The sequence below is a fragment of the Callospermophilus lateralis genome, chromosome 10 (genome assembly GCF_048772815.1).
Source record: "Callospermophilus lateralis isolate mCalLat2 chromosome 10, mCalLat2.hap1, whole genome shotgun sequence".
NCBI lineage: Eukaryota > Metazoa > Chordata > Mammalia > Rodentia > Sciuridae > Callospermophilus > Callospermophilus lateralis.
The window spans coordinates 93,663,082-93,686,840 of record NC_135314.1 but is presented as its reverse complement, the minus strand read 5'-3'; the positions used below and the strand labels follow the sequence as shown (position 1 = coordinate 93,686,840).

Here is a 23,759-nt window from a genome sequence, read left to right as displayed (position 1 = left end):
TATCCTCCACATGCAGCCTAGTGGAAAGAGAGGAGATGAATGATGAATGAATCAATGAACCAATAAGTGGCTGATGAGCATTGTGGGGAAAAAACTTAAGCCCAATAGGGACAGCAGAGAAGACAGGTCCCAGGGATGGGGTGCTGCTTTTAATGAGAAAGTCAGAGAAGACCACTCTATAAAACAACATTTGAGCAGACACTGGAAGGACCTGAGGGGGCCGATGACATGAGGGTGTGAGGAAAGGAATCCAAGTGACAGGGCAGGTGCACGGGCACAGTGACTCCAGAAAGCTTGGTGTTCTATGCAGAATTAAGTCCCTATCGATAAATACCTTCTCCTTTAAGTCCCCAAACATTGACTTTATAATTTTGAAAAACAAAAATGTTAAAAATGTTACATAGTCCTGTGCCCTGTTAGCAATGTGGTCCATAATTAGGTCTCTCCTAATGACACTAATATCATCCTTTATTTATTCATACATATTAAACATGCAACCCATGCACTGCACACTATCCTTTACTTTTGGGCCCTCTAGTCTTTGCTCAGCACTGTGCTGGTTACTGAGAATACTCTAGTAAGCCTGCCCTCAGGGAGCTTACAGTCTTTATCAATTATTCAATGTGCTGTTATAATCTGAACTGAGTTTCCTAAAGGAATGTGCTGGGGGTTATGAGAGCTCAAAACAGGCTCTGGGATCTTATGGAGGACAAAAAAAAAAGGTTTTTCAAGGAAATGACATAGAATTAATGAGAAAACAGTCCAGAAGTAGAAATGTACAAAGGTCCTGAGGTGAGAGGGAGCAAACTACGCTTGCTGATCTAAAAGAAAAGAGATAATCTTCTGGATCCCTGAGAGTGAAGAGGAACAACAATATGATAGTCTAGAGAAGAAGGCTGGGGTCAGACTGTGCAGGGTTCCAGAGCCAAAGTTTGGTCTCAAGCAAACAGAAAACCATTTGGAAGATCTTAAGCAGGAAAGAGATCAAATAAGCATTTTAATAAGACTTCACTGGCTGCACAGTGGGCATGGAGAGCTGCAAGGATCACATCAGGGGACAACCCACTGCCAACATTCAGATGAGAGGAATGTCCCTTTCCTGGACCAGCACAGTGGCAGTGGAGACAGAAAACAGAAGGAAATCAAGAACCATTTAGGAAAACAGAATCAACTAGGCCTGTTGACAGATTCAAATATAGGAGATGATATCATGGGGGACTCTTGAATTTTGGAGTTAAAAAAAAAAATGTTCTTCATTCATTTGTTCACTTGCTGAAAAAAAAGACAAAATACCCTAGCTCAGGCACCAAACATCATACAGAACACGGTAGAAAACAGTATGTCTCTTCTCCTTGGCAGTCAAGCTAGTTTTTTATTTGTTTGTTTGTTTGTTTTTTGGGGGGTAGAGGGGTACTGGAGACTGAACCCAGGGGTGCTCTACCACTGAGCTACACCCCTAGCCCTGTTTATTTTGAACCAGGTCTCACTGAGTTGTTGAGGGTCTCGCTCAGTTGCTGAGGCTGGCCTCAAACTTGCAATCCTCCTGCCTCAGTCTCCCAAGTTGCTGGGATAACAGACACGTGCCACTGCACACAGCCAACACAGCTAGTTTTTTTTTTTTTTTTTAATACTTACTTTTTTTAGTTGTATTTGGACACAATACCTTTATTTTATTTATTTTATGTGGTGCTGAGGATCGAACCCAGGGCCTCACACTAGAGCTAGTTGCACGCTCTACTGCTGAGCCACAACCCCAGCCCCCAACACAGCTAGTTTTAAGTGGAATCTGGATCCCTGGTGTGCCCTCAGAGTTGGCCCTCACTTATGTAGCGTATGTCATCATAAGAAAAAAAAAAATAGAGAGAAGCTAGCAGCCCACGTTAGACTTAGGATAAGTGGGCTCCTGGTCCAAAGATTTCTGTTTCAACTCCATACCAATAGCACTTAGCTGGTTGCGCCTACAAAGACATTAGCAAACGGGGTGACTCATTAGGGTTTTCTTTTCAAGAGACCAAAACGTCTGACAAAGATCCTTTAAAAAAAAACAAAACAGAAGCCCTGGGAGCAGTGGCAGCAGTGGCAATGTGGGAGAAGCAGTGTGGCATTTAGGTCTGAAAGGGGAAGTCAGAAATCAGAGAAGTGATCTCACAAACAAAAAGCCTTTATCACAGCCTGTCCTAGATCAGACAGTAATGACAGGACAAAGAGGAAAGCCGTCCTCCTCTTCACACCAAGGAGACCTCTGCAGGAACTTCCTAAAAAGGAGCAGGTGACAAGAAGAATTTCAGTGTCTTCATGAGTGACTGTTCCTCCTCTCTGCTAGAAATAGCTGAGTTCTAAATCACTCACCAGGCTCTAAGAAAGGAGGTATTGATAAATGAGCTCGAAACCCAACAGGGCAGTACACATCCTTCCACCCTCTTCTAAGAACCCCAGTGGACTTTTAGTTACCATAAGATCACTCACGGGGGGTATCAGCAGTTTATTTGTTTTTGACAATAAGAAAATCCATCATAAACCCAATCCCTTCCCTTGAGCATAGATGTTAAAAAAAAAAAAGAAGAAGAAGAAAAGGAAGGAAGGAAGGAAGGAAAGGAGGGAGGGAGAGAGGGAGGGAGGGTGGGAGGAAGGGAGAAAAAGAAAAGAAAGAACAAGAAAGCCTTTTGAAGCTTAATATGCCTCCTGCCTGTTCCTAACTGTGACACGTGGTCTCCCTAGGGCACATGGCTTCATGCCAAACAGCAGCAAGAAGCCACAGATCTTTTTATAATTCTACTTTTCTGTTGGAATTATGTTAAAATAATTTTAAATTGAGGCAACAATGACGATGTCATAGTATAGGGGGAAAATCCATCTGCAAGACTTCAAACACACATCAGTTTGGGGGTTTACCACCACCACCCTGAAGAAAGCCTCTAGATCTCTGGATGAGGATGGATAGTTCCAGATCAGTTTGGGCACTAGGAACTGTGCCCAGGGCCTGCAACACTTCTGACAGCCAAGGACAATGTCCTATTAATTTTAAAAGCAAAACAAAAATTTAAACTATTAGGTCAAAAAAAAAGATTTAATATGTAAGGTATTTGCTTTATATAGAAGCAGCTAAAAAACCTAAATTTTAATTAATTTTTTTACGGAGGAAGAAGCCCCAAATGCCTAGATGTCAAGGGTCTCCTGCCAGTCTATTACACAGCCCTAGTAGTCAGTCCTCTCCTCTGCTATGCTGGTCTAAGACCCAGAGAAAGTGATATTTCATAAAGTATTCTTTAAGACTATGGTGATTTGGTGAGAAATGAGCAAACATCTTAATTTGCAAATAATGTACTATATTTTAAAGCACAGCTGGAAATAGTGGGTTTCCTATTTAAGGTAGCAATAATTTCCTTTTTCAAAATTGTAAATAAGTAAATGAAGTAACTTGGTGAAAAAAGTTAAGTGAAAATATTACCAAGTTCTGGAGGGGAAAAAATCATGAGCTTGGTATACATTTGGCTGAAGCTTGGGAAATACTAAGAATAACTGAAATACAATAGATAGATAGATAGATAGATAGATAGATAAAGGTTCCATATAGATCATGAGCTACCTTCATCTCTCAAGAAAAATAGCAAAATAGCACCAGAATTTCTAATACTGATCTACTGGGAAAATTGGAATTGTTGGACTGTGGCCTGTTGGACAGTGGCTTAATTCTGTTTCAAATCACATATCATAATGGTTTTCCAAATTAGTGGTTCACAGTGCTAGGAGACCAAGAAACGTTTGTTGGCTGGGACAAAGCACCTCCTTTCAGTAGCCCATAAAATGATCCTACAATAAATAACTCTTGCATTGCACGGGTAGAGGCAGATAATTGATAAAGATCCCCCACAAGAATGAGACATTCACACAAAAATGAGATCAGCAAGGCCAATCCTACCAGCTGGGATAATTTTACAAAAGACAGACAGCCCCAGGGCATCAACTAATCAGCCCTGACAGAGTCTGGAGGAGGCTGACTCCGGACTCCCAAGAGGCCATGTCACACAAGGATATTGTTCACCCTTGCCCGACATGCATGTGACACATTGTCCCTAAACTCTCTTCTGGCATCTTGTCAAAACAAGATAGTAAAAACTTGTCAAAACAGGATAGTAAAAACTCAGAATAATTTTCTGGCCTAGTATTTCTAATATACCTATAATTATTCCGTTCCAGTCATGTTTGGGTATAGAGAAGGATATTTTCCCCACTGAGAGCAGTCCATTCTTGCATGTCTTAGTTTCCCAGAACACAGATTCATTGTTGAATCAAAAGAAGCCTGTGGTATTTAGGGTCTTCTAAAAGTAGTATTCTAGAGTTTCATGTTTTTCTTGTATGTCTTAATAGTTGTTGCCCCAGAGGAAATGGACTTACCGACTGCGGAAGCAAGAAGTCCTTAATTTGTTTTTAAAAGATGATGAAGACAGGTTTTTTTCCCCACAAAATATTCTATACAATTCTCATGGACATTTAAAAGAATTACCAAACAAGTAAGAGGTTGTCTTAGTGCATTTGTGTTGCTAAAACAAAATCTTTGAGACTTGGTAATCTGTAAGTATTAGAATTTTATTTCTCAAAACTCTAGAGGCTAAGATCAAAGGGACTGAAGGTTCAGGGTCTGGGGAAGGAGTAGTCCTCCCATATTTTCAGGTCTATTTGGGACATATTCCTCAGCGGTGGCACTGTTTAGGTATCCTTAGAAGGCAGGAGGGACAGAGGGCAAAAGGGGCCTAGCTAATTCCCTCTAACTACTTCTTCTTCTTCTTGGTATCAGGGATTGAACCCAAGGGTGCTTAACCACTGAGTCACATCTCCAGTGCCCCCCCTTTCTTAATTTTTTTTATTTTGAAACAGGGTGTCATTAAGTGGCTTAGGGTATCATTAAATTGCTAAGGCTGGCTTTTGAACTTGAACTCTTCCTGCCTCAGCCTCAGGATCTGCTGGGATTTCAGGTGTATGCCACCACATCTGGCCTCTAACTCCTTTGTACAAGGACTTTGCCCTCATGGTTTCATGGTCTCCTAGAGGCCCCACCCCAGAATACTAAAATATTGGCCAGTAAGTTCCAACAGTAAACTTTCAAACTACAGTGGACATGAAATACAACATTATGACAAAACTGAGTAAGATTTTCAATGACTTCACTCACCTCTGTCAATAACAGCACAAAATACTACAGCTGGTAACAAACAGAATCAGGATTTGACCTCAGATCTGCATGGACCCAAACTTAGGTTCTCAGCCCCTGAATTAGAACAGCGCCTGAAATAAAGCTGGTAGCCAATATGCTATTTGCTAAATCTGAATCTAGGGTGGGAAACAGGTTGTTGGATCCAGGATTCTGAAGTCTTCCTGGAACTACTTTACAGTTCATCTCAACTCCCAGAATGAGAGCTACTTTCAATGTGTTTTAATCAGCTTTTTCACTGCTGGGACCAAAAGACCTGACATGAACAATTTTAGAGGAGGAAGTGTTTACTTTGGGGATCATGGATTCAGAGGTCTCTGTCCAAAGACAGCCGATTCCATTGCGCCAGGCATGAGATGAGACAGAACATCACAGCAGAGAGGGTGTAAGGGAAAGTGGCTCAGAACATGGCCACCAGGAAGCAGAGAGAAAGCTCCCCTCATCAAGAATAAAAATCTGTACCCCAAAAGGAATGCCCTCTATGACCCACCTAATCCAGCCATACCCTACCTGCTACAGTTACCACCCAGTTAATCCCTATCAGGGGATTAATGCACTGATTTTGTTAAAGTTCTAATAATCCAATCACTTCACCTCTAAACTTTCTTGCATCTGCCACTAACATGAGCTGTTGAGGGACACCTCACATCTAAACCATAACACAATGCCTGCACAGATTAGAGGGCCATACCTGACAACGCCATATTCGGATATTTTCTGTTAATTCTACTGCTTGTTGAAGTTCACTTAGGATAAGGAACATCAACCATAAAATTAACCAACAAAGGAAATGAAAGATTTCCACACACAAAGTAAAAAAGGAATGTCTACCCAAATCCACTGGATTCCAAATAACAGCACACAGTGCATACATAAAATTTAGTTAATTTTTTAGCCTATATCCAAAATTCTTTTAAATACATTGGATTCTAATTTCATTGAATGCTTAAGAGGTAGGAACTACTATTATTCCTGTTTTTCAGAGAAACCAAAGATGCAGAGAAGTTAAGCAGTTAATCCTCAGTCAAACAGCTACTAAGTGAGAGAGCCAAGATTCTAGACCAGTGTCACTCCAGTGCTTGTGCTCTTAACCATTTTGCATTGCAGCTTCCTCTAGTAACTAACACTGAACACTTTAATCTGCCCCATAGACCTATATGCACATTATCTCATTTACTGTTCCCGAAGCCATAGAAGAATATATGAAAGCATGCATGAGCAGATGTGTGCAGGAATGCATGCGCATACAGAGGTGGCCCGTGTGTATGTGTATGTGAATGAATCTACCCCTGTCCTTTCATTGTCAAACCACCTGACACATCTCTGGCCCCTTGAAAGAAAGCCATCTTCAATACTCCACAAGATTAATCACATGAAGAACTACTCACACAAAAATCGCGTCATGTATCATCCTTCTCGTATTTCCATTAAGTGTATTGATTTGATTTTGTTTTCAAGAACAGAAATCATTTATTCTGGTGTTCTTTTTTTTTCATTTTAATATGAACAATAATGGCACTAGATAAACATCTAAAATATCTTAAAGGACAGAGATTAGGACAATCATTGAATTTATAAGAGTTGGGAGGGAAAATTTCCAATGTACAGTAGCAGCCAAGTGTCTCAAATCTGTTTGCACTCTTCACTTAAGCACTATAAGACTCCACATCATGTGCAGTCATTGCCAGAACTGAGATGCTCTGCCTTCCCCTCTTCACTTACTCAAAAAGTGTGATTTATCTCTGTGGGGATGACAAGCCAACCAGCACAGGCATCAAGACCTTGCCTTTGCCTCCCTCAGTTCCCAGGAGAACCAACTGTTCAATGCAAAGATTAAATGGTCCATCGCCGGCAACCTGCCCACGCTGAACCCGGGATTTATGCCCTCTCTTTAGAAAAGGCATTTCACTAATCGAGCTATCTCCAGTCCTGGGGCCAATGAGATGGTCTAATTGTGTGCTTCCTAAATATAAATGCACACAGAAATTATCTGGGAATATCTTGTTAAGAAGCAGATTGAGATCCAGGAGGTTTTGGAGGATCTGAAATCCTGCACTTCTCACAATCCCCTGAGGGTGACAAACATACTGCTGGACAGCTGGCCACACCTGGAGCACCAAGGGTCCAGCTCATAGAGAGAGGTAAAAGTGTGCTTCAAAGAAGAGCATGTGTTTGAATATTTGGAAGATTTATCCTGGGTTCTCATCCAGGACTCTGGGTTCTAATCTACAAACTTTTATGTATCTCTGTGTGGCATTTAAAACTCTATAAATAATTCTCAGGAGTATCTATTCGCTTTTTAAGCCTTTGGGGCTCTATCAGGCTACCTCACCCCAAGTAAGGAGAGAGACATTTTTTCATACATCATCTTAATATTATTATTAATATTAAATTTTTTCTTACATAATATTAAACCTGATACTTAGTTTCAGGTTTTCTTATGTTCAATTACCTAAGGAATATTGTCAAATTCTCCAAAATGGTGAAGTTTTGGCATAAAATGTTCAAGCAAGGCCTCACCAACACAGGCTACTTTGGATGCAAAGGTAGGCACTACTATGTAAATAAGGAATTGTTTTACTGTATAATTATTTTACTGTATGTATAATGAACCAAGTACATGCAGAGAAACAATTTAAGGAAAAAGTATAAATTCTTTAGAGGAAATGCTTTAATATTGAAGGATGACTTGTGATTAGCATATCATCAGGCATAAATAAACAGTTTAAAATACCTGAGGGCACTCAAGGTCAGAAGCTTTACAACAAACTTCTTAAACTTCTGTTTATACTCTTAAATTGCTAGGTAAATTCTTCCTTCTCAGGCATTTTAAAAGGTCAAGTTCAGTTCAGGTCTCCTCTTTGAAAATTAATGAGGTTTTAATGTACTCAGAAATGCAGAAGTGGTGTCAAGGTTACTTGATTGACTCAAGCCAAAGAACTTTCTAGAATAGCAAAATATTTTGGCTGGGCTTCTACCTTTAAATCACCTCTCAAGTGGGCTATTTTAAAGGACATTTATTTCAGCCCATGGGCAGCATCACTAGGTCCTTCTTGAGCCACAGAATAACTCTTCTCCTTTTAAAAAATGGTCAGGGAAGAGAAATAAAGCCTGTAAACACTGCTGAATGAAGAGTGGCTTGCCAGTGGGATTCCTATTTAGGAGGAATTCCAAGAATAAGAAACCATTTTTTTAGTTAAAGCAGAATTTTTTAAATTACAGGTTAGATCCCTGAATACTTGAACTGATCAGTTAGCCCCACCACGCTTCCATTATGCAATGAATTATCATTGTTTAAGTCACTGGTGTCAAAAGGTTGTGGGTTCAACTCAAGGTTGTGTCCCTTACTAACAGTGTGATCCAGGGTTCAGACTCTATCTGTAAAGCAGAGATGGTAAGAATGTACTCCGTGACATTCTGGTACGGAGGCTGGGTACAGAGCCTTTCATTCAACTGGCAGCACTATATACACGTGTTTCTGTGCTGATTCTAGTTCTCAGAACAAGGTCAGGCCTTGGGCATTAACTTGGCTTTGAAGAGACACATTAGCCACAAGTCACAGGGAAAAGCTGCTACCCAAAGCACATTTTAAACCTATGAACTTTCTAACCAGTAAAAAACAAAAGAGATGGCTCCTTAATTACTGGGAGAGCTCTAAAGGAACTTCAACCTCAAGGTTCAAATCCAGAGAGAAAGTTACCACTCTTCCCCAAGGTGACCTTTCACAGGGCCCACCCTTTGCCTGTCAGGCCACAGTCTCTGGGATGCCCAGCCTTTCATCTGAGCCAGGGTTAAAGAGTTAACTTTTTTCCTTCTCTTAGTGATAGCAGGCAGGAATATTTATAGTCCCAGTATTTCTTTCGAAGTTGATATTTGCTATTTCTTAAAATTTTTGTTTTGGAGGATTTTTTTTTTCTATAAATATTTTCTATCCTCCAAATCCACCCCAAAATTGTATTTGTATAAAGTTGAACTTATAAAACAATGCTTCCAGACTGGAAAACAATATTCAAACAAAGAGTTTATTTTAGCAGAAATTGTCTGTATTCTAGCAGAATTAAATTTTAAGGCTACATCTGTATCTACCTTAGGATGACTCCATACCACTAGGAAAAGACCTGTCTTGAACTGCTACCATCACAGAGAAGAATCCAATCCCAGTAGAGCACAGTACACCAAGCACACATACCAAATGAACATACACATGTGCGTGCATGCGTGTGCACACGCACACATACACAAACACACACACACACACACATACACACATACACACCCTTAGTCCTCTCCCTTTTTAAGCCATTGCTCAGCACTTAGCATCTCCATTTCTTCTATTCTAACCAGAACTACTGACTGTGAAGAGGGGATATTCTTCTTCCTCTTATTATGCAAATAAATACCAGCCACAGAGAAGTAGTTGACCCCAAGTGCTCCAGATTCATGTTGAAACTTGAACACCTCAGCTGACTCTTCATGGAAACTTGGAAAGAAAATCTCTGAGCTTTAACCAGCCCCTTGGAGGGTCCCAAACAAGGATGGCCATGAGCCTGAAAGCCTAGGCGTTCCCAAGTCGTTAACCTCGGGGTTCATGAGAAGCAAAATCCTGAATAACATGTGAAACCTCTGGATGTTCATGTTCTTCACCAGTAAATGGAACTCAAATCCCAATGAATCTCTGAATTTGACTGTTAGAAATGCAAAGATACTCCCTTTCAGGCAGCAAGAAATTGAACCACAGATAATATAGAGGAGAGACTGCCCAGGAGGAAGCAATGTACTTGACGGATGAGGGTAAAGAGAAATACTTTACCCTTTTAGATGCTCATAGATGCTCATAGGTATAGGGATCTGAGTAATAGCTATCCCATGATGTCCAGGATTTAGGCCAAATTTCAAAGAGTACATTTGACCACGCTATTACTCATCAACTTAGCCAGGTATTCACAGACCATGCTTTCAGACTGTCAAACAATATTCAAACAAAGAGCTTTTTGTTTTGGAGGTTGCTATTTTGTTTGGGGTTAGGTTGGCAGGCTTGTGGGGTGTGTGTGTGTGTGAGTGTGTGTTTCCCTCATTCCCCTATCAACACTGGTTTCTTGGCCACTCCTTAATTGATGGCATATGTACTCAGATGATTAACTGTAGGCATGAGTCTTGTTTGAGCAAGTCTCTTCTCGAGCAATAGATAAACCCAAGCCCCAAAGACTAGGGCAACACGGCTGCTTATGAACATCTGCTCATCCCACTTCCCTGTCCTTCTGCTGACCAAGAGAGCTGAGGCTACCTCACAGGGTGCCCAGCACCTCTTCCTTGGAGAGCTCACAGAGGGGCATGTTCACACCGTGAAGAGGGGGACTTGGCGACAAGCTTCTTTGGGGAATGAGTGGTTTCAAAAGTTCTTAATATCTCTCAAAGTAGGTAAGTGGGTACAAAATGGTAGAACAAAACGTACTACACATTTAGGTCACAAAACATTTCCTTTCCTCCGGTGAAATCACGCATTAGCTGGGGAAAATCAGAATCTGCCTAATTTAAAACTCCTTTTAAGATAATGTACAATCAACTCTGCCTCCATCCAAAGGGGAGGACATGCTGTCCTGTGTCTTCCCTAACTTTCACTGTTTTGGCACATAAAGAGAGAGAATGAGATAATGTGAGTAAAACTTGTCATTGAAGTCTGAGAATAGCCTTCAGAAGCATTGTTGGTGTTCCTGGGTGGCTGTCACTATGTATATAAAATCCATGGGGGATGGGGGAACAGTGTGGCCCTTAATGGAAACAGAAATGGATACAGAGGTATTCCTAACTTGCATTCACAATAAATAATCTAAAAAGTACTTGTATCTTGATATTGTAGCCAGGTGGCCCTCAACTTTATCACCCAGAAATTCCTCCCATCCTGTTTCATTATTTCCACTACCACCCCCATCTTCAAGCCCAAACATGAAAATCTGCATGTCCCCAAAAGAAGGAAATATAAACCCCAAAAGAGTAAGCAACTTGCTATAATCCCACACCAGGTTGTAGGTAACTGGACTTCCGCCTGCTCAGAATAGAGAAAAAGTTCAGATTATGCACCTGGCAAATATTTGCATGGTCTCCAGAGCTGTGAGATTCATCCATTTGCTCACAAAAGTACACGTCTGCAGCTGAGAGAATAAATCAATTCAATTCAACAAACATTTAGCAAGTTCCAGTCTGATTGCAGAGTTTTTCTCAAAGGAAAAAAAAAAATCATGCACCTGGCTATTGGTGCTGATTTTTGAAGAAGTCTAAGAATTATGCATTTCATTCCCTCTCTCACCAAAAACAAATCCTAGGAAAACAATCAACAAACTCCTGCAAATGATCAGTACATAAGTATTTCATATGGTAAAATGTAACTAGCCCAAGGCATGCTACTTCCTTTTTGGGAGATGGACAAGAATTCCCATCTTATCTTTATTGTTTGTTATATAAAAATACAGTGTCTCCACTTACTAAGAAGTCGGTGATTAATTACTCAGCCAGCAATCACTCTTCAGTATTTCAAATATACAGATTAGAAGCATTTATTGAAATGAGTTATGTCATCACTGCCCCCCCCCACATACACACATTTTTTTTTCTTTTTATGAGGTGGAATCATGCTAAATTGCAAAGCTGTCCTCAAACTCTTGATCCTCCTGCCTCAGCCTCCTGCCTCAGCCTCCCAAGTAGCTAGGATACAGATATGCATCACCATGTACAGCTTGCTGTGTATTTTAAATCCATACATATCAGAGATCTGCTTAAAATAAATTCTAAACATGCAACGCATCGGCAGGGCAAAACCAATACTTGCCAAATATGTAAGGAGATTTTTTTTTTTCCTCTTCAGGGAAGACCACAGCACTCCATTCCTGAGGGGGCTGCTGCCCAAACCAGGCATTATTGTCACTGGCCCTAGAAGACTGGGAGCAGGGAAAGGCACAGCACGAATAACCAGAAACTCTGTGCCTTGCAAACAAATGGCAAGCAACGTGATACCTGAAGCATATAAGGGAGTCAGGTCCCTCAAAGAAGAGGCTGGAGGGGGAGGCAGAGGTCATGTCATGAAAACAAGGGACTGGGATCTAGGACTGTGCTCCCTGGAGTGTGACTCCGCCCAGGGGAGTGGCCACTCTGCAGATGGATGGGGTCAGGGGAGGGGTGCACTAGCAAAAGAACAGCTACTTGAGGTGGACCCCAACTATTTTCTATCCAGAACATTCTGCTTCTGTATGAAATATTCAGGTTTCCTATGAAGGAAAAATGTTTTGCTACTAAAAAAGAAAAGAGTTGATATATGTAAAAGTAAAGGGGAATCACGCTTAATAAAACTGCAATAGAAATAACCATAGTCCAGACATTTTAGTACAGAAAACATTCACAATACAAAATGCTTGTATGATTTTAGCTGACCTCTACCTAAGAAGGACCTGGGGTTTTTTTCTGTTTGTTTTTTGCTTTTTTTTTTTTTTTTTTTCCATTTGGGTATAAACAAGGTAGAAAAATCAAGGGCTTCAGCTTCTGAGAACAGGATGTAGCCCTGCAGTGCTGGGTGGTCAGTCTCCTAAGGACAACGTGGGCTTGTCACCTGGGAGGAATGCCAGGGAGACATAAGCAACACCTATCAGGCTTGCTGGAGATTCAGTGCTGTGGGATGTTATCTGGGAAGCCACAGCCTCTGCAGTCAAGTTTACTGGGAAATTTTTTTAAATGAGAGACTAGGTCTAGGGGTGCAAGGCCGAGGAGCAGGATATTGTGAGTTAGTGTTTACTGGGTACTGAGTTTCAGTTTGGGAAGATAAAACAGTCTTGGAGACGGATGGTAGTCATGGTTGTGCAACATTGTGAATCTTCTTAATGCTGTTGAACTGTATCTTTAACAACTGGCTGAAATGGTTCATTTTTATAGCATGTATGTCTTACTACAATAAGAAAGAAAAAGAGAGGGGCGAAACTAAAAAGTAGTAAGTGTTCCAGTAAGTTAGGAACCTTACACTGCTTCCTTGAACACGATACATGGGTCAAAACTAACTTTCTCAAAAAAAGGCTTTAAAGAAAAGCATCAACTCCAACATGCAAGTGGCCTGCCAAAACTGCGTGTCCCAGTGGGCCACATTATGCAATTATGGGCAAGTCTCCTAAAACAATAGACCATCTTCTCTCTAAAGGAGGCAGACCTCTTCATATAATTTAGTTCCTAACTATTCCCTGCAGTCCACAAAGATGACGTGGTTAATATTATAATAACTGTATTTATTTTTCGTCCTCCATGAGTGAGTAGCTACCCTTTCCTTCCTTTATTATAGATGGGAACAAAGTGGATACAGAAGTTCTGTGCATTGCCTTGGAATCGAGTAACACAACTGAGATCTGAAACCATGCCCAAGGCCACAGCACTCAGCAACAGAGGTGGAACCCAGTCCCACTTGCAAATCCTGGCCAGGCTTCGTCCAGTCCCAGCCCCTCACCACCCAGCAAGGTTCCTGCTTAGCAGAGAGTACATACTATATTTGCTTGCCAAACAGCAGATATTTCTTCTTGCAAATGCAAAATATTCAAGTGGATTTAATAAAATTACCCTTGTGGTTAAATTACAGCGATAAGAAATTTAAACTCAGTGCCCCAATTAATTGGTTATTCATTTTAGAGTGTCTCAGATATTTTCCATATACAAAACAGTTAAAATGTGAGCAGCCCTAAATTCTGCACCTATGATACTAGCGGGGTTTCATTTTACATGTTACAAATAACCCCAGAATAACAGTTAATTACAGAGTAACTATTGATTATTTAATTACTGGGAAGTACTTTTTATCACCAAGTCATTGTGGGTATTATGAGACATAAAAACTACAAGTCATGAGAGTGTTGTGCATCAAGTTATTCGGCAATTCACTCATTGATATGAGGTGGAATGAAAGTATTTTGAACTAAAATGGTTGAGAACCAGAAGATTGAGAACCAGAAAAACGAAATGGCTTGCTTAAGCACATAGAGCTAATATGCCTCAAGGCCAAGACACAAAGCTAAAAAGAGCCATCTGTCCAAGATCCATGATCTATCTATTACATATCCTACATGCTTCCCAGTCTTGCTTCACCTCAGGTCAATGATCCTGACCTAGGCAATCTATACCAGGAGTAGCACTGCTCCCTAGAAAGTCCTCCTAATTCTCCTTCTGTACACATCTACCATCATTCAAGACTCAAGCATCACTTCCTACATGAAGCCAGTCCTGGTCTTCCCACAGCCCTCAAAGAATTGGCTCAATCCTGCATGGTCCTTCTCTGGGCCCTGCAATACACCACTGAAGCAACTCACTTACAGGTCTTGATACTCAAAGATTTGAGGGCAGTGTTATGCCACTTGCAGGTCTATAAACCCTGCCCTCAAAGCAGTTTCAAGCAGATATTAGATGCTTACGATTCAGGCTGATGCTGAGCACATGGATAAATGTTAAAAAACAGAAACAAAACAAAACAAAACAAAACAAAAAACCCACCAGGATAGAGCTAGGAGTTCAAGAGTATCATCTCTAATGTCAAAAACATCCCAAAGAGCACTTACACCACCTAAGCAACCATACCTTAGCCCAGTGGCTCTCAATCCTGGCTGCATCTGGGAAGATTTTTTGCAGGGGGATACTTTACCCAGAGTAGACTAATTAAACCCGAATCTCCAGAGAAGGCCCACATAGCTGTAGTTTTTCAAAGCTGATTTATATGTACTTTGAAGATTGAGAACCACAAGCAACCACAAGAAATCCTTCACAGTCCCCTGTAGCAAATTTTGGTAGCACTCATCAAAATGGAGGTTGATGCAGATTCTACCACCTGGCAAAGAAGGTGACGTTTCACAAGGTACCTGGCATGCAGGCACTCATGAAGGTCTTCCCTCCATACTTGGACAGCATTCATCTAATTCATTATACCCAGCAGCTCATAGCACACCTGGGCACCACATAGGGTCTATGAGGACATAAAGCTCAGCAGGCCACACATTTCCAAGGGAAATGATTCTCCTTATTGGAGAACAGGTGTAAAATTGTTACCTACAACTCTGGTCAACTGCACATAAAGTACAAATCTGAGATTAGATAATAATCCTAAAGCCTTAACTATAATCAAATGAATCTATTACCAAGAACAATGCTTGTATATGCTACAGCATCTTAGAGACATTTTGCAAATAAAAGTCTATTTGCCACTAAAAAGAAAAATCAGTTTCTGCACTTCTAGAAAAACAATGCTTGGGTATGCTGCAGTTACCTTTTTTTCTTTCTTTCTGGGTTTTTTTTGTTTGTTTGTTTGTTTGTTTTTTTGGTAGTTGTAGTTGTAGATGGACAGCATGCCTTTATTTTATTTGTTTATTTTTATATATGTGCCTTACACATGCAAGGAAGGCAAGCGCTCTGCTGCTGAGCTATGGCCCCAGCCCAACTTTTTTTTTTTTTAATTGAATAAGACCAACTAGTTACCCTTGACCATATCATTAATTTTTTAAAGAGGCAAAATGTGCTATTATGAACAATACAAAAACTCTTTTTGAATATCAACATACCAGCCCTGGCCCAATAGCCTAGTTTAAAAGAAAACAGGAAAAACAGCCTGAAACCACATTTGACATTAACTGCCCTCGGATCCAAAGGAATGGGAGGATAGGGAACCTGCAGAAATGGAGACCAGCACTGCCCTGTGATGCAGGAACAAAAACCACCTTGATTTATCTGTGGGATATATAGGGCATAGTTTAATAGGTATTAATAGGGGTTACTTGGAGGAGGAGAGAGGATTCCAAAGTTAAATAAACTGGAGGAACGCTGGGTAAAACAAAGCAATACAGCTAATGTCACTGTGTCCCTTTAAGAGGGAGGAATGGTCAGCAGAGGTATGCAACCTCTTCTGTCTCTCAACCCTCTGTCTATAGAAACTTCTCCTGGGGTTCCCCTGAATGCACTTTGGGAAATACAGCAAACCAGCTAACATAAATGTCAATGAGACAAAGGTCAGGCAAGGGCAAAGCCAGAGTGACCTCCCACTCAATCCAATACCCCTAGTTTGCTTAAAGATCCTAATATGAGTAGAGGAAGAGGTACAAGAATCAATCTGTAGCTGGAGTCAGGCTACCCAGAAAGGAGCATCATTTACCATAGCTAGCATGATGAGCCCAAGGATGAAGAAGAGAAAGAAGAGTTAGGACTAGACTTCCCTACACCTGTATCAAGTACTCCTTCACCCGTCCCAGGATAAGTGACAACAGCAATAATCAAACCTTAGCTATTCACAACATTTATATTTAACAGAATACTTTCATAGACCTTCAAACTCACCATGTCCTGATGGGGTATATCAGGAAAGATGTTTTTATTCTCATTTCACAGGTGAGAATAACTGAGGCTCTTAGTGGGTCTATGACAAACTCAAAGCTATAACAAGTTAAGAGAAGAACCAAAGCCTCAAGACAGGTCCTCAGTTCCTATGTGAGGCCTACTCTGCCCTCAACTAATATCACAATAAAGGCTCTCTATTTAAACCTTTGAGTGCCAAAGAGGAATTATTGTCAATTCTCCCCTCAAACACGTAAAATCTGTAACTATTCAAAAATTATATTGTTACCCTACCAAAATTCCAGAGTCCCATAGCCAATGCTAACATCTTCTGATAATGCATTTCTCCTTACAAATCATCAAGAAATTGTCTTTTTTCAAACCTCAAGATCAATGATAGCATCTAACTAGCAATTATATCATCAAATGCCTAGAAGAAGTATTGAGAATTGGATTTAATACAAACAATGCTATTCTGAGTACACACAGATACAAAGAAATCAAATTTAGAAGGTAAAGCACCCAAATGTATGTTTCTGACTTCATTCTTCCATAAATATTTCTCTTAAATCATAAAATATTCTATATAATCAGGACCATGGAGAGAACTGGCAAATGTTTGGAAGAAAGGTCGCTGAATGCCTACTATGTGTCAGGAAGGGGTGGGAGGGTTTGCCTAGGGCTCCAAGTGTTTCCAACTTGAGTTTTCATAATAACTCTACTCTGCACTGTTAATGAATGAAGAAATTCAGACTCAGAGAGAGTTGATTATCTTCACAAAATTACAGCAAGGCAGGAGCAGACTGGGACTCCAGCTCAGAACTGCTCCAAAGTCCTTTCCATTTACAAAATCACTGAATGGCACTCCCAGATAGAGTGCAAATGCCAAAATTTCTAATTTTTTTTTTTTTTTTTTTGGTACCAGGGATTGAACTCAGGGGCACTCAACCACCTAAGCCACATCCCCAGACCTATTTTGTATTTTATTTAGAGACAGGGTCTCATTGACTTGCTTAGTGCCTCATCCTTGCTGAGGCTGGCTTTGAACTACTCACGATCCTCTTGCCTCAGCCTCCCTGGCCACTGGGATTAAGGCGTGCGCTGCCGCACCCAGCGATTTCTAATCTTTTCCTGAACCTCTGTCCTACAGCCCGTTCAGGAGCCCACTCTGCCTGAACAGTATTTACTGCTCTGTATTCTACGACCCACTGTCTCTCTGCTTATACCTCAGTTTTTAAAGTTTTATCATTTTCTCTTATCATTTTAGCAGTGGTCCCCAACTAGGATCAGTTTTGTCCCTTGGAGGATGTTTGGCAGGGTCTGGTGACATTTCAATTGTCACAGCTTTGCGGGATGCTACTGGAGTCCAGTGGGTTAGAGGCCAAGGATACCGCTAAGCAGTCTACAATACTCAGAAGAACCTCCATGAGAAAGAATTATCCAGCACAAAATCTCCACAGCACTGAGGCTGAGAAAACCTGCCTTAGAGTGACGTGATTTAACAAATGAACTTCCTCCCTATAAAATGGGACCATAACTAACAGGGGGAATAACTAAGACAAAGGAGATGAAACACTCTGTGTCCTCATTAGATAATCTGACTGCATACTTCTAAAGAGTAGGAATCAGGCTGAGGCTTTAGCTCAGTGGTAGAGCACTTGCCTAGCATGTGTGAGGCGCTGGGTTTGATCCTCAGCACCACATAGAAATAAATAAATAAAACAAAGGTATTGTGTCCATCTACAGCTAAAAATATTTAAAAAAAAAAAAAAAAGAAGAAGAAGAAGAAGAGTAGGAATCACCTCAGTTAGCTCTGCTTTATTCCCACAGGAAACACAGAGCTTTGTCTCACTGGTACTCAACAAATGTCAAAGAATGTATTCTTTATATTGGGTATTTCTGAATAAAAAAAACAAATGCCACTATTATTTAAAAAACACAACATTCTCCCATACTAACTCCTTGCCAAACAAGAAATGAATAGTATAATACATGATTCACTGCAACCAACTATGGAAAGCTACATTGCATCCTGGGAAATGTCGCAGAATTACCCTCCTGTCAAGACAAGCAATAAGCTTACTCTCAAAATGCTTTCTCTGTTTTTACACAGAAGGTTAATGAAGAGATCACAGTGCACAAATCTGAGGAAATCTCATGCAACAGGTAATTCCAATTCTTCCATACCAGGTCAGTTTTGACAATGTATTGATTCTCGGGTTTTCAGGTGAATGACTCAAGAATAACCTTAAACTGTAATCACAGGCATGTCAAATAAAAACAGCGAAAGTCCAAACTCTGAATGAGTGAAGCAGAACTGGTCAGTATCACATCTCAGGTCAAGATCTCCCCTCACCCCTTTTCTCAATTTCTGCAAGTCTGAATCAGCTTAGAAATTCTAAAGTAAACGATCAAAAAAGCATTAGACTGAGTATTCACTCAAATGACCTTACTACAGGAGTGGAGACAATCATGTTTGCAAAGTCTTTAGGTGTGTGGTCTCGGAGCCTTGAACATCAGAATGAACCTATGCACTTATTACAAGTACATATCCCTGGACCACACCCAAGAACTCCTGAAACAAGTTTCAGAGTTTGGGGCCTAGAAATCTACATTTTTTAAAATATTTTTTTAATTGTAGATGGACATGATAACTTTATTTTACTTATTTATTTTTATGTGGTGCTGAGGATCAAACCCTGTGCTTCATGCATGCTAGACAAGCACTACTACTGAGCTACAACCCCAGCTGCAGAAATCTACTTTTTTAATACTCTCCCAAATATTCATTTTACACAGCAAAGTATGAGAACTGCTATGAGGAGACTGAATCCCACAAGACTGTCTTGACTTATTTTGTAAATTCCCAGCATACAGATTATTGACAATTCATTTAATACAAAATTCATATCCATCTCCCACTATAAGAACCAAGTAGAGCATTTTGTTGATTACTTTTGTGCAAATATGATTTTCTTTTTTTGAGAGAGAGAGTGAGAGAGGGAGAGAGAGAGAGAGAGAGAGAGAGAAGTTTATTATTTATTTTTTAGTTATTGGCGGACACAACATCTTTGTATGTGGTGCTGAGGATCGAACCCGGGCCACACGCATGCCAGGCGAGCGCGCTACAGCTTGAGCCACATCCCCAGCCCCTGCAAATATGATTTTCTGAAGTAAGCAGACTAATATTTTATGAGAAATGTTGATAAAACAGGAAACAAATATAAAAAGAACTTTCTAGAAAAACAGTACAAACTAAACAGAGTAGGCCTAACCCTTGTTTTACCTATTTATGTATTTAAATTGCTAGGCACATGCATAAACAAAGAAATAAAATCATCCAGAGAGCAGTCCTTTAGTTAACATGACAGTTGATGTTACAAGTGTAGGACAAAGGGGGGAAGAAGCAGTGGCTGGCTCTAACCACTGCAGGCATGAAAGGTAGTTTTCTTGAGGAGGAACATTTGAAGAGAGACCTGAAGGAGGAGGCCATATTGAGAGGGCTGGGGGTGAAGTGTTTGAAGCAAAGGGAACTGTAACTGTAATGCACCTGAGGTGAGAACAAGGTTCTAGTGAAATTATGATGGAAATTAAATGATTTACACAAAAAGATTTCATAAAATGAAAAACTATTGACAAGTATAAACTATTTTTAATAAAAAATATTAGGAAAGTTTTAGGACAGAAGCTGGAATAATGTAGAGCCTCAGATCCATGTCATATGAAGAATGAATTAAGCAACTGGGGCTGTAAGTGGATGAAGGAAAGAAGATACAAGCATATATTTGGGATGAGGAGGGTGAAATTTTCCGGTATCTGGAGGACTGAATTCTTACAGAAGATTTAATTTTAAATTTTACGTAGCTCCAATGGTATGAAATGAGGTTAAAATAGTAAACATTTCAGGAAGGCAGAATTTCACCTCAGTATGGTAATGAACGTTCGAAGAAGTTGCCGGCAAATGAACCGACTGGGAGGCAAAGAGTTCCACCTGGCCAGAGGTGACCAAGGAAACAGCTAGTGGGTAGGGGAACAACTGGACGAGATGCCCCATGGTTGGCCTATACTCCCAGTGACTCTCTCTTTCAAGCACTGTACCTACCAAGAAGGCCTCTCTACTGGGCACTTGACCACATTAAAGGGGATTGAAAAGAGGCATGAGGCGTGCTGAGGAATCCATTGTATTCTGTAATAAAATATATATTTCAAAAGGGCAATTAAGAAACAGATAGACCAATATTCATTTTAAATGGTTAATCTGAAATGGTGTTTGGGGAGTAAACATTAAACAATCATTTTAACTTATTAAAATAATTACTGTATTTTACCAAAAATGTGTCCAGAGTCCTCTAGGTTCCCTATAGGTGACATGCCAACCAACAGCCAAGACCTTCTACAAACAGGTATGTGTGTTTTGGGTTGGTCTGTTCTTTAATGGGAGCCATGGATATAGAAAGATAGCTTCCACATTAAAAGTCCTGATAGAAAATCGTTATTCATTATATTTACCTAGACTGTCTAGCAGATAAAGTAAAAAGCAAACAACAATAATAAATCCAAACTTGGTCCTGATCACCGAGGACCAAAATGCTAAAGAGAATCAAATCTAGTCTTCCAAGAACAGGTAACCAAGAGCTAGACTTGGGAGAAAGACTAGAGACAATTTTGAAAAAAAACACATTTTTTAATGGCCTTTTTACAAAATATCTATATTTCTAATCCAGATATATCTGGTTCATATATAAATATACTTCAGGAAATATTCTCTTAATATCTATGTTTTTGTTTTTATTTATTGTATGAAGTAGGTTTCTTAAAAACTATTTGAAAATAAATGTGTCCTATGACTGTCATAGGGCAGCTTATTTTAAAAGTATGATAAATGTTTCCACAAATAAAGGTCATATCCAACCAGTTTATTCATAAAATTATATCTCACTTTGTGAAAACCAGCAATACTGAAAGGTAAATTTGCAAAAAATTAAAACAAAAAGTTTAGTATTTAATGTAAAGAAAATATTTATCATATTTTTAAATATAAGGACCCCCTCCCTAAGGTAATAAAGCCTCAGTTATGCCTTCAGTATTTTAGAAACATGTACTCCGTGAAAGTTATAAAACATACAATATGAAGAAAATCACTTCCTGATTTAATTTTTTTTAGGATCTCATTTTTTAAAGTTCATATCTGCTATTTTAGTCTTTCAGCATTCTGGATTTGTCCTCGGTGAGCACAGGTGTCTCTGTTCATGAGTAATGCCACTTAATATCACCTGGCGGCCTAGAAACCAACCCTTAACTAAGTGGGGAGACAGAACTCTTTAGATCAATCATCAGAAGTCCCCCAAAGCATCTCAGACAACATTCTCATTTGACTCAAGCACAGAAATCAGCCATGGCCGCAAAACAACAAATGGGACTGGTAAAAAAAAAAGACCACATCTCTTGTCCCCAAAGTCCAATGCGTTCTCCACAACCATACACTACAGGGTCTCCCCTTCACTTGGAAGGTGCCAAGTATTGGGCCAACCACTAAGAGATTGGAACCCTGCAGAATATTAACATTAACAACCCAGTTGCTAAACACCTTAATAAGATTTGAGTCTTCTTGCCATTCCTTCCCTGTTCCTCATTAAGCGACATGAAATTAGGGATAATTCTGGATTTTCCAAATATTCTCAAAACCCTTTGTTGGAGCATACAGTTCCACCTCTTGGATTAGTGGACAAACAAATGAACTGTCTCCCAGATGTACAGGTGGGAGGCACCCCATGATGAAAGGGCTCTATGAAGTGGCGCCATAAAACTAAGAGCCTGCTGCAGAGCAGCTCCTCCTCACTGAAAGCGAGTCAGAAGTAATTCTCTACCTAAATCAGACCTTAATTCATTAGCCACATTATTTCACAAGTTCAATCCAATTTCTCAAAATGCAATAACACAATCTTCCAACCTAATTATCTTCATTGAAAGTATTTAAAAGCATTTGCCGAGACACATTCCTTTCTATGTCAGACAAAATCAACATCAAGTGAACAGCTTGGGTAGACTACACTTTGTCTAATTGTAGGGGGTTGACATTTTAGGAAATTATTGTTATTTGCAAGGAAAAAAATGTTCCCCTGGAGTGGATACCAAATGGTTCCTCCTGATAGGAGCATAAATTGTGTACTTACTCATAATTGCACTTTAAAAACCAGATTCTCAAGAACATCTTATACATATATATTGATATTCTACAGAATTGGAAATATTACAATCTGACTTCTAGAATAATTTTAACCAGCTGAGAGAAGTTTAGGGTTCAGAGAAGGAATTTTTAAAAATAGACGGATAAGGGATAATTTGTAATGGAAATGCTGTCCCATATCACTACCACTAGGGAAATGATGGCTATTTCCCTAGAAATAATCATGAGGAAACAGCTGGTTTGTTTTGAAGGCATTTCAAGAGCTCATTGACCAAAATCCCCAAAATTTTAGTCTAAAAACAGTTCAGTTGCATTTTCTTTTTCTTTAATTTATTTTTTAGTTATAGTTGGACACAATCTTTATTTAATTTTTTTTTTATGTGGTGCTGAGGATCAAACCCAGGGCCTCACACATGGTAGGCAAGGGCTCTACCGCTGAGCCTCAATCCCAGCCCCTGCATTTTCTTTTGATAATCAAAAAAAAAAAAAATCAACCCATATTAAAAAAAAAATTTAGATCATTTATTGGGGGAAAAAATACATTCTAAAAATATTTTGGGGGTGAATTAGGAAGCAAAAACTAGTGAAAGGACAGAAGCTCAATTCCAAATTTAACTTTAATTATTTCCTAACTTGTAAAATTCATTGCTGCCATTAGACCTTAGCCCTGTGAGGTGGCCAGTCTTCCTCTAATACTGATCTCTAAACTCATTTAACGTGTGCCCTAGGCCTAAAACAAATCTAGTTTCCCAGCTGCCAGAGTCTAATAGCTTAAATTTCTAAAGTAAATGGCATCCTTTGCTCCTTTGAAAACCAACTCTGGCAGTGCTTGAAGTAAAGGAAACTAACCACCTAAGTTCCAACTCTGGGGCATCCAAATTCATGTGTCAGATGCAAACACAGTAATCTATAATAAGGGGAAAAGCCCAAGTCACAGGATCCAGCTCAGGCAACATGACTATAGATATATTTAAAAAGACAGCGTCGAGTGACAAGTATATTATTTCACTACATCTGTTGTGAGGCATT

At 39.8% G+C, this 23,759-nt stretch overlaps 1 protein-coding gene across 8 annotated transcripts in view; it reads right to left on the bottom strand.

The window, feature by feature from the left end:
• Tnik (TRAF2 and NCK interacting kinase) overlaps positions 1-23,759 on the bottom strand; it is a 374,517-nt gene that overhangs the window by 262,918 nt on the left and 87,840 nt on the right. The window lies entirely within an intron of this gene.